Consider the following 12,822-nt stretch of genomic DNA (forward strand, 5'->3'; position numbering starts at 1 on the left):
TTCATCCAAAAGACTGTCAAATGATTTTATTTTCATTTGGATTTTTCAATGAATGGGTTACTCAACTTGATAGAGACCAATGAATGCTTGCGTTCCTGATCTGGCCTGGGATTCATTTCCATTGACATGACTGAAGTTTTTCATTTGTATCCATTCAGCCTAGAATTTGTGTTCAGCACATCCTCATTTAGGAAACCTTCTAAGGCTAGGAAACATAGACCTTAATTAATTACATTTATTTTGTCAATGTGGTTGTTACTGAAGTCAACATACCAGAAATTCTTGTGTTAGTTCAAATTCTAAATAACTACAACAATACCAACTTGAGTGTATTTAACAGATAGATGTGAGTCAAACGTTTCATTTAAAATTAGAGGAATTTTATGGAATTTATGGAATCAGAGAAGAACAAAATTAAATCTTAACTGAAGCAGCTACATACCTTGTCCCATATTTGGAAAACCTTGTCTTTTATGAGAAAGAATTGTACTGGGGTTTTATGCTAGTTCCAAAAACTTTTCTTGCAACTGACTGCCTCCTCTATAGACTGTACCTTCTCCCCAATATTCCCTCACCCCCACCTTGTCTGACCCAACCTTTTTTTCCTCTGACATCTTCTATTCTAGAATCTTCCTTGCTTGTAAAGTGGTGACTGCTGGCCAATCCATGGTATTTCCCTATTACATCAAAGATGGGTAACCAATAAAACATAAGTGGCTGGGAACCACCTCCCTCCCAATAAATCTATGGCATTCACTTGTTTCACTGAACTGTCCTGGTATGCAGGTGATAAAGGATCACTTGGCAGCTAGAAAAGAATGAAAAAAGGCTTGATATAACCTGAGTGTGGCAGGTCTACATGACTTTTTGCAAGACCACCACTGACTCCTTTCCTTCTGCTGTTATGGAAAGACTTTTGTACCTGAGGTCTAGTATCTTATTTTTTAACAACTGAGATGTGGATGAATCCTTTGTCCTGATCCCCTCTACCCTGGACTTATTTCATATATACTTGGATATCTCAAGTTAGGCCTTATACCTTTTCTTGGGTGAGTTAAAATGTGCCTGTAAAAAAGTTCTATTACTTTTAGCATTGCTGACCTGACTCTTTTATCCCAAAGAGCCTACAATGCGATAAGATGGAAGGCTATTCTCATTCTATAATAAAGCAACTTTTCTTATAAGTGCCCATATAAAATAATAACTCATTTCTATAGTACTTTAGTGCTTATCAAACAGTTTCCTGAAACTTGTATTGCTATGCCAGTAGACAGTAGTTTAATAGTTTACTCAGACTCTTCCCCTAACACCCTAAGTTCTCACTGGCAAGCTTTTGCCTTATCTTAACTAGAACCAAACCACCACAGTATTTCCTGGCCATTTCCAAACTATGCCATCTTCACTGCAGCCATCCTCATCATTTTTTTTTTTAGGCAATTGGGGTTAAGTGATTTGCCCAGGGTCACAGAGCTAGTAAGTGTCAAGTGTTTGGTCTGAGGCCAGATTTGAACTCAGGTCCTCTGACTTCAGGTCTCTATCCACTGCACCATCTACCTGCCCCATTCTCATAATTTTTCTTGACCCCACTCTACCTCTAGGACCACTGGTTCCAATAGGTGAGTTTTCTTCTTTTCTTATTCAGAATCAGTCATTTACTCCTCTACTTCTCTGTCATTTCCCAACCAACCCTCTGTTTCCTCATTTCCCCCTCCCTTTCTACCTCCTCTTTATGTGCTCTTTCCCCCTTAAAATGTAAATTCTTTGAGGGTAGGCATCGTCACTGTGTAGTAGGAGGTTATTGTGCCAGAAGAAATGATGGATATGAGGAATAAAGAAAAGCACAGGAAGCCATATGAACTGATGCAAATTGAAGTCAGCTAAAGCAGGAAAACAACCTGCACAGTGACTGCAACAATACAAATATGATTAAATGCTTGTTGAATTGAATTGAACTGAATTATATTACAAACTAAGTTTAACTGGTTGGAAAAATAAATGTTTAGCATGTGGTACAACTTAATGTATGATGGTATTATGCATTTAAATTGGACTATTTTAAATGCTAACCTATATTGTAGTTATTTTAAAAAATAAATCACTGGGACTACAGAAATTTCAGTGGGGATAATGTATATTTATTAGCCCTACTACCTATGGCCATATAAGTAGATGAGCTTCATAGCACTCCTTTTGGGTTACATAAGATTTGAGAGGCATGAGGAAGCACTCTTCCCTTAAAAATATGTCATTTGACTGATTTCTGTATTGGAAATTAGGTATTTCTTTGGGGGCAGGAGAGAGTGTTGATGACTTTTTTTGTATTGAATAATTTTCTATGAGAGTTAATAATTATTTTTGGTATTTAATGTTATCTGTGACTAATATCATATAACATGTACATGATGTAATAATATGAAACATAATTATCTATTATAATTTAAGGTATTACTGGACCACTAGGTGAAAATAAATCTTTTCAGTAATGGAACCTGCACCAGGATTTTGGTATTTGGGAACATCTTTTTCATAAGAAGAAAATTGGAGGACCTCCCACATGATTCTATTTGTACCAGCATTACCTGGTCACTGAGGAAATACCTAATGACATAATAACGTCAATGTTTAGTGTATGTAGTAGATTCTTTGATTTCTTATAATAACACTATGGTCCTCACCCTCTCTCTTTCCTCCCCCACTCCCATCCCACAGGCTGGGATGTACAATAAAGAGAAATGATAAGCTCTTGTAGTGAGGATAATAGGTGATCAGCAGAAGAACTTCTAGTGTCAGGACTGATGTTTACCTCTCACAAGCGGTGCGATGCTAAATGAATCACAACTCTCTGCACCTGCCTCTGATATTTACCAAGTGACATTGGGCAAGTCACTTAATGCATTTGGTCCTCAGTTTCCTCATCTGTAAAATGAGGGTTTGGACTAGATTGGCCTGTGATGTGCCTTGGAGTTCTATATCTATGATCCTTCATTTTTAAGATGGAAATAACGATATTTGTCCTTCTTGCCTCGCACATTTACAATAGAAATCAAATACAATGCTTTATAAAAATTGTTGTGAACTTAAAAAGAGCAATATGAATGTAACTGTTTGTTATTATGAACAAGAATAATTACAATAATAATAATGAAGAAAAGGCATGTTTTTTGTTTTGTTTTGTTGTTGTTCAATAGAAACCCCTGTTAGTAATTAAAGAGGGATATTGCTAAACTCAGAGGGAAGTTTTTTTAGGGTTGCTTCAGGCAGACAAACAGGCTGATGTAATGCATGCTTCAAGCATTCCACACTTAGAATACTCCAAGTCACAAGGCCTAGTTCTTAGGGTAAAAGTGGTCTTAGCGAGACTTTATGTGGTGTGGATAACAGCCACTCCTTAATCCTCGGCTGGGTCTGTGGTTAAAAGAAGAAAGGCACTCCCCCTTCTCTTTGGCACTGATTGAAACTTTGAAGCATTCCCAACTATTGTGGGCGCAGAGCTCAAGGGAGTTGAAGAAAGAACCTAACCCAGGCTTCCACTCCTGAGCTCCTTATAGGGAAAAATAAAATCTATATAATAAAAGTCTGAATGGAAAGAAAGGTAAGAGGCCCAACAGTAGCCAAGTCCTTAAAGGGTCACTGTTGGGTGGGTGTTGAGGTCATAGAATCATAGATTTAGAACTTGCAGGAAACTCAGAGGCCCTTTAGTCCAACCTTTTCTTTTTATACAGGAAGAACTGAACTCTAGAGAAGTTAGTAACTTGTCCACATCCCACTGGTAGTAAATAGCAAAATGGGAACTTGATTTCAGGTTCTCTAAGTCTAGCATGCGTTACGCCAATGTGCTGCCTGTCAACTAAAATTTTGTTGAATATTAGCTTTAAAAGGATAATGAAACAGTATCTCTCTCTCTCTTCTTCCATTTTCTTTGCCCACTTGCTTGATGAGATGCATAAAATAATATAATAATGTCAAAGAATTGTAGAAAGATTTTGGGTGGATCTGTGATTTTTATCTGTGTAGGGAAATACCAAGGTAGGAATTCCCACAATGATTCATAGCTCCAACTCTTCTGAAAATTAAGTCTTAGAAGAGTTGTCCACATTAAGTATACTCTTTTCACTTTGTGTGTGTGTGTGTATGTATGTGTGTGTGCGTGCACATGTGTGCTTTTTTTGGTCTGTTTATTCTTTCACAATATGACTAATATGGAAATATGTTTTACATGATTGTACATATATAACCTATATCAAATTGCTTACTGTCTTAGGGAAGGGGGAGGGAAGGAAGAGAGGGAGAAAATTTGGAACTCAAAATTTTATTAAAAAATTAATATTAAAAATTGTTTTTACATGTAATTGGAAAAAGTAAAATACTATTAAAAAGAAGAGTTGTCTGGTAGATGCTGAGATTAAGTGATTTGCCCAAGATCACAAACCTAGTAGGGATACAAGCAGGCCTTATACCCTGGGCTTTCTCTGTGCCCTTGGACACATTGCCTCTTTGTAGAAGACTACTATTCTTGTTGAAATAACCAAGTCCTCTCTGATTCCATCATGAAATAATATGACTATTTAGGCTATCTTTTCATTTTTTATCTGATCTCTTTAGACAACTAAGTAAAATACCAATAAAATAGAATTTTGGGCGTAGAAACATGTATTTATATGTAGCGCCTTCCTGTCCTGAGCACAGGACACTTTATTATTAAGATTTAAATCTCACTAGCATTTGTAATCAGCATTCACATCTTTCCTAGGAGACTTAGCTGCTGGTACTAAAAATAGGTCACAGACTTCTAAGTCTTCTTTATCTGCTTCCCTTCCCCCCTCACCAAATCCCTATCAGATCTCCCTCTGATTTCATTCTCCCTTCATGGCCTCTCATTACTTGCTCCCCTTGAGTGCTCAACCTCAGAATCCCTCCCAATAGTCTCAATAAATGACCTAGGGAATAGCAGTTTAGGAGCTAAGCCTGACAAACATGAAAAGACTGCTGGGTTCCCTCATTAACTGATATGAGTTCTCCAGGGAAAGCGGCAAGAATGATTCCAGGTCTGATGGAGAAATGTGACTGGTCTGTGCGATAGATCTAAATGCAGCAAAGAGCTTGTTTTCATTATTTCAAGTGCACTACCCACTTAAAAACATATTCAATACAAAAATATGCCTGGCCAATCTCTTTTTGAAATGTTATTAAAAAGTCCTTAAAGGTCAGACATTTTGAAAGGTAAGGAAACCCTAGTCATAAAGAGGCCAGGTCAATTAGGATGTTTTCTTCCTTGTAACTTACCTTTGTTTGTACTAATGCACTTATAATGCATTTTAAAATGTCATTATCTGTGTCTGTATTCTATACCACTACTAAACTGTAATTCTCTGTTAGCAAAGACTATAACCTGCATAATCATTGTTACATATCAACAATCTGGCACATAGGAGTTTACTAGATGTTCATTAAACTGAACTGAATCATTTGAATACATAGTTCTTTTTGCAATTCGGTAGGCAGTCATATAAAAGGAAACTTTTATTTCATATCCTGGTTCCATATGTTAGTCTTAAGGTCACACAGATTTCCTGATTTCAAGCCCAGCACTTTTCCAGTCAATACACCTTGACCCTAAATTCTCTTCAGCTGAGAAAAATGAGGTTCAGCTCAGTTAGTGTCTTGTTCATGGTTACAAGGCTAACAAGTGTCTACACTGGAATTCAGACCCAGAACTTCTGACAAGTCCAACCCATTCATTAAAACAACACTGTATTTCCAGCTAATATTTAATTTCTATTGCTAGGGAGTACAAGTTTAGGAAGTTTCTTTCCTAAGATTGTAAAAGAGGTCCTGGCCATCCAGGAAGCCACCCCTTTGTAGCTCATGATTTGACTTTTCTAGTGGCAGAATAGTGATGCTTGGGGTACTATCTAATGAAGTGCTCCATTTCATCTGTATGTGTCTGGGATAGGTTCCATTAAGTTTTGCATCTTATATAAAGGTTAATTGTGACAATTATGCCATCAAGGACAAGTACCTACTGATTTCTCATTATGTTCATTTGGCCAGTCAGCAACAGCTATGCAGTTTAAAACAAAAGTATTTCAATCAGGTCAGCGCTTCTTATGATGAGACTTGAAAGGTTAAAAAAAAGTCAGAATTTCTTAATTGTCATTACAAAGTTTATGGGCATTACGTTAGAACCCCAGTAAAACAGGGTTTGTTATTACCTGGACCTATTGTATATTTAGTGTTCCTATCAATTATTCAACATTCAACAGTCATTTTTTTTTTTAAATACAGTATCTATTTGTCTTCCCTCTGTCAAACCCTGACCATGGCTTTCCCCAGGGCTGGATGGTAAGATTGGGGGGTGGCCGGGGAGGAGGTAAACACAGGCTGGAAGAGACATAGAAGGACCAGGATGACGAGGAGGAACATTCAGAAACATTGGGGGATAGAAATGGCTCCATCACATGGTGAAGAGGATGAGGAAGGCCACCATCAGGCAAAAGAGCCTCACGGCCTCGGACAGGGCAAAGCCCAGAATGGTGTAGGAAAAGAGCTGCTGCTTTAGGGAGGGGTTCCTGCACAACCAATGATGAGACTTCCAAACACAGTGCCAATCCCAACTCTGGAGCCGGCCACCCCCACAGTGGCAGCCCCGGTCTCGATAAGTTTGGCCGCTGTGTCAATGTCTTTTGAGATGGTGCTAGTTTGGAATCCACATCTGGGGACGAGTGAGGTCAAGGGACCTGATGCTGCCAAAACGCTGAGGTTCCCCGCTGTCCGAACCTCTGGCTGTTGTAGCACCACTGCAGATAACAGTCTACTCAACACCTGAGAGCTGTTCCTCCCGAGGGCTGGGGTAGCGCAGGCGTACATTCTCAGCGGGTGAGGGGCAAAGGTGAAGAGCTGCCGGCAGAGCAGAGGAGACAGAGAGGGGGTCAACAAACATTTATTAAACACCTATAAAATGCCAGGTTCTAAGGAAACGGAGATACAGAGATACAAGCAAAACAGACTCTTGCACCTAAGGAGTTTACATTCTCCTGGGGAGTGGCGGACAACAGGCATATAAGGACATGAATACAAAATCAATCATTATGGGGAGAGGGTACTACCTGGGAATATAAGGTTAGACTTCCTGTAGGAGGTGGTACTTTAGATGACCTCTGAAGGAAGGCAGGGATTCTTCTAGGTAGGGGTAAGGAGTAAGTAGTATACTTAAGACTTGGTAGAGGCGTACTCAAAGGCAGGGAGGCAGGAAGTAGAATAGCGTGTTCATTGTGCTAGGTGGGTCAACTCCAGGCTAGTCCCCTTTTAATCCAGACTCTGACGTGGGTCAAAATGAAACACTTTAACTAAAGGAGATTTATTTATTCATAGTATAGAAAGGCTATTCAACCAAGATACTGTGGCAATTGGCCTGAGTAGATGTGTCCCCTCTCTTCTCTCTATGGATACTGTCAGTAGGGGAGAGTGTGGAGACTTGCCCAGTCCTGGGGTATTAATCAAGTCAAAAGGGACCCGACTCCAAGTGGGTGGGTCTTTTTATGGCCTTTGGTGAATAAGAAGCCACATCAAAAGGCTACCAAGAAGCTATACCGAGGTAGGCAAGCTTTAGCCTTAGCTCTCTGGACCAATCAAGTCCAGGGGACATCTTTGTGGGTTTTTCAAGGGAAAACAAAACAAAAAACAAACCCAAAAAGCAAAGCACCAGCCTAACCTATGAATGTAAGCAGGGGGAACCCTGGGAAATAGTTATCCTATCACAGATGGGCTATAGCAAATATTCAGCCTTGGACAAGGAAAGTAAGATACAATAAAGGTGGGAGGTGGGGAAAGGTGAGGGGAAGGAAGACAGAACCACATTGGGAAGGCTTTGAAAGTCAAACATAAGAGTTTATATTTAATCCTACAGTTAAAGTGGAAACCAATGGAACTTCTTAAGCAGGGGAATGACATGGTCAAACCATATCACAGACATTTGATTAGGTCACATATAACAAGATAGAGCGAATGCTTGATAATTAACTCAGTTTGTAAGGGAGATATGTTGGCCTTCAGAATTGGGGCTACTATTTTTTGTGGGGATATATTTGACTATTTTCTTTTAAAATGTGTTATAAATATCATCCATATAATCCTTTTGAACAAAGAATTACAAATTGGAGGAAAAGCAGTTTAGCACAGACTCCTAACACATCATCTGAGTCTGGGAATATGCACAACTTTCCACATTTCGAGTCCTTCCTTCAAAGAAGGGAGATCTATTTCCTCCTTTCTTCTTTGGGGTCTAGTTGGGTCACTCCATTTAAGCAGGATTCAATTTCCTTTTTTTTTTTTTGCTGTTGTTGTTTCTATATACATTGTTACATTCAGTATGTCTGTTGCTTTTCTGGTTTTCCTTACTTTATATCAGTTCAGTTCATATAAGTGTTCCCCTGCTTCTCTGAATTCTTCACAATTCACTTTTTTTTGTGGCAGTAATTGTAACTGTTGGCACAGCAAACGTTGTTAATCACCTTTCCTTCAGAATTTTTTGGGAAGAGAGGTGCTTGTGATTTGTTTGATGTATGGAAAGCCTGGTAAGGAAACTCCCTCTACCAATAGAAATCTCCAATTCTGTGATTTATTGTCTTAGACAGTTGGGATACTGAGAAGCTGAATGACCTACCCAGGGTGATTATCTTGACTATGCGACACTGGCAAGAAAGCCAGGGTAAAGTTACAACTTCAGAGGGCAAATAATTTAAAGGTAAAAGGAGGTAATGGTAAATGGCATTTCTATAGGACTTTTTGTTGTTGTTTCATCATTTCAGTCATGTCTGCCCCTTTGTGACCCCATTTGGGGTTTTCTTAGCAGATACTGGAGTGGGTTTGTCATTTCCTTCTCCACTTCATTTTACAGATGAAGAAACTGAGGCAGACAGGTTGAAGTGACTTGCCCAGGGTCACATAGGCAGTGAGTGTCTGAAAACATATTTGAACTCAGAAGATGAGTCTTCCTGACTCCAGACCTGGCACTCCATCCATTGTGCCACCTGTGTGCCATATACCACTTTGAGTTTCCAAAAAGAGCTCTGTACCATTAGATACAACAATCCTGTGATGTATATAGTCTTCACATTTTATAGATGAGGAACCTGAGTCTCTAAGGTAATGTGGTTCACATGGCTAAGAACTGTGTGAGGTAGGATTGGAACCCAGATCTTCTTGACTCCAAGTCCAACACTCTTTCCACTCCACCAGATGCAAAGAGGTTAACAAAAAACAAAAGAAAACATGAAAAAAGTATTGGAGTTTGAAGGTATATGTAATAGTTTAAAAAAGGTTTAGGTAAATTCATGAATGTTAGATCCATAAAAGGTTACTAAAATGCTATGATGTACATCCTTATCCTTTGAGGTTACTTTCAGGACGATAATCTATCCCATGAGATGTTCCTTGGCACTGTTATGGGAGAAACACTACCAGGATGGATGTATCTTGTGACTGACCGACTATGGCAAGTCTTAGGATAGTAAGGTCATATAAGGAATGGCGGCAGAACAAAAAGCACGAATGAAATAGAGCTGTATACAAAAGTGAGCAATAAAGAGGATGGGAAATTTGAGTGTCCAGCCCTTTGAGCAGAGCACTGCTGGATCTCAGCCTTCTGTGGTTAATGTCATGGGCAGCATAAATCTTCAATGGGGCAGGGGAGGAGAAGAGGCTGAGTCATCCTATCATTACAGGAGGCAAATGGTTGCATTTAAGTCTCTATCTCCCTGTTGCATTAACATTTGGAAATCTTGTCCTGGAAACCTTTCTAGCCTTTCCCTAGGCTTCTGACTTTGTGTTGATGACCCTTACTTGGGCAATGACCTTGTAGACAAGTCATCACCTTATATTTGTATTCAAAAGCTTGTTAAGTTCTGTATGTTATCGCATAGGCAGGTAGGTGACACTGTGACTATGAATTGGACATGGAGTCATGAAGACCTGCATTCTCATGCCACCTTGGATTTTTGCTGGCCTAATGACCCCAGGCAAATCACCTACCCTCTATCAGCCTCAGTTTCCTCATCTATAAAATAAAAATTGAATATCAAATCAAATGAAATTACATATACATACATACATGTATGTATGTATATAGTATTTTGCAGAACTTAAAGTGCTATACACATTGTTAGCTATTATTATGTCTACACATTTATATGTATATTTATATGTAATTTTATATATACTTAATGTTATATGCTGGGAATCATATATATTATGTGGATTACATATAAAATATATATTATCGTATATACTTAATGTCATGTGCTGTGGAAAGGGTAAGGTCCCTTTAACACAAAGCACTTTGTATTAAAAACAAGCATGTGAGTAAGAGCTTCTTGATAATGAAATTGCTGTATGTGGTTCCCTGAAGGAAGGGTACAAGAGTTCAGATTCCTCAAATCAGAAAACAAACAAACAAAAGGACCGTTTTCAGGTGACAAGAATACCTTTGGATTAGGGAAAAAAGAATCACAAACTTCTCAGAGACCAGATCCATCTCATTGTTTCTGTAGTGAATTCCTTTTTTTTTGAGGGGGGGGTAAGGGAGAGTGGGAGATGGGTAGGGGAAGCAGTTGTGTGCTTGAGAAGTCAGGGAATTTAAGGTGCTGGAGAACAGAGAGAAGAGATTGTTTGTCTCCCCTTGCAGTTTCTTCTTTGTGCCTTAGAAATGCCAGGGAGAAAAAAAAAGCAGGATCCATTATAGTCAAACTAACGTTTGTTCTTTGATTAGCAGCAAAGTAATAGTCAGATATCTCTCAGTAGGGAAAAGTTCAAAGGATTTTTGACATCAATTTAACCTGGAGCTTCAGACCCATGAATATGCCCTAAGAAGGACTTTGGAATGGAAGACAAAGATTCAGGGTTAAGTAGAAAGAAGGATTCTCTTCAGATCTGGGAGAAAACAAGATTAGAGTAAATATTTAATTTATCTATTATTTTTGAGCAAGTTACCAGATTATATCCAGGCATTTGCATTTCTTTGAAAAAGCTGGTCATTTGGAATATTTACTTCACTCTTTTAATGCAAGGTTCTTGAGAGTAGGGAATGTTAGTTCTTTGCATCACCATCCCCTAGCACAGAGCTCATCAAGTAGGTAATTAAATGCTTATTGATTGATTGATTTAAAAAATAAGAATAAGTGAATAGGATACTGGATGAATGTTCTTTCAGTTAACTGTCCCTCCCAAAAGCCTGGCTTTTGGGCCATGAGACCTTATGCAAGGGCCTGTGCCCCTGATGTCAGCATATTCTAATTGCAGACCCTTTTCTAAGAGAACATAAGTAGCTTTCTCTATGTTAAATTTGTACACCTAGTGTGAATATAAGTGACAGTAAAATAATTTGTCACAATTCCTTAGCTAGATCATACCTTGTTACCATTTAGACTCTTCCCTGGAGTCATTTGATGCTCCCACTCCTGGATCTGACCTTTGAGATGAGAGCAGTCCAAAGGTCCAGGCTTTTCCAAACACTTATCCATGGTTCTTGGCAATGAGTATTGAGTGTTGAATATTGAGTGTTGGTCAAATGTGATCTCTCTTGAATAAATGTTGCTGTTAAAATGTAATAGGCAGAGAAGAGCCATTGAATAGGACTGTGGAATTAAAGAAGAAAAAAAGCAGTCCTACTCTTCAAATAAAAAAAAAAAGATAAAGGACCCTTGAGAGATCATTTAGCCTGCCCCCAAGAGGTAAATTATTTTAATCACTATATTGTCTGTATAATACACTGTTGTTATTGTAATATAGACCATATACTGCAGTCACTATACTGTAGACCATACTTTATAGTCATTGTAGTGTATAGTAGGGTGGTTTCCAAGTCAGGAAGTCCAAGGGTCCAGTCCTTCCTCTTACAAATATCTGTTGTGTGGCTCTGGCCAAGTCATTTAACGTCTCAGTGCACCAGGGTTTATAAGTTGTCTTCTAATATCATGAGTCATATGTAAAGTATTTGCCTACATTCTTCCAGATTTAACATTTAGTTTAAAAAAAGTAACATTTAGACATCATTTAGTTCAATTTCCTCATTTATAGGGTAGGAAAAAGAAGCCTTAAGAGCTCAAGTGACTTACTGTGGTTAAGTGACAGAGTTTAGGTTAAAATAGGTCTGTCATGTGAAGGGCTGTTATTAGTACTTCTGAGGCGTCCTCTTCTTCTAAATCTATGACCTTTTGAACTCAAAGCCACTGTCCTTTCTATGTTATGTGTCTCCTTAGGTTCTCTATCAGCTAGGATGAAGACATTGAAATTCCTACTAAAGACATTTTTCTGTAACTTACTGCCTTGCATGAATTGAGTACATTGAAGTCATTTTCTTGAACTTTGAATTCCTATAATGACCTTGTTAAAATGCATGTTAAACTAATACATTTCAATAACTCATAGATCAGTTTATCAGGTTTGTTGCCTGGCACTTGTCATAGGTAAAGGTCCTTAAGGAATAAAATATAAGGGTAATGGATTCAATCTGGGCCAAAGATGAGAATAGGCCCAGAAGATGATCAAGTATCCAGGGAGACCAACCTCTCATAGGGCATCCAAGTAGGGAATGGATTAGTCAACTAGATGGTAAATTAGATAAAGGGAGGGATTTTCCCTTAGCTAAAACTGTGGATTTTCCTTAGCAGTTAAGGTGTTCTCTACACCCTTAAGAAATAGTAGTTGATTAATGAACAATGTGCTTTATCCTTCTATTAGGTTGTAAGTTCCAAGATGATAGAGGCCATGTCTTATCCAAACTTTGAACATTACTGAGTGCACAGCATGATGCTTTTTGGTACTTAA

The 12,822-nt window shown here is 38.5% G+C and overlaps 1 pseudogene; it reads right to left on the reverse strand.

The window, feature by feature from the left end:
• Positions 1-6,340: 6,340 nt before the first annotated feature.
• LOC110196488 (ATP synthase F(0) complex subunit C2, mitochondrial pseudogene) lies at positions 6,341-6,878 on the reverse strand (annotated as a pseudogene).
• Positions 6,879-12,822: the final 5,944 nt, after the last annotated feature.

This window comes from Phascolarctos cinereus, unplaced genomic scaffold (assembly GCF_003287225.1).
Source record: "Phascolarctos cinereus isolate Bilbo 61053 unplaced genomic scaffold, phaCin_HiC Scaffold_4;HRSCAF=312, whole genome shotgun sequence".
NCBI classification, from domain to species: Eukaryota; Metazoa; Chordata; class Mammalia; order Diprotodontia; family Phascolarctidae; genus Phascolarctos; species Phascolarctos cinereus.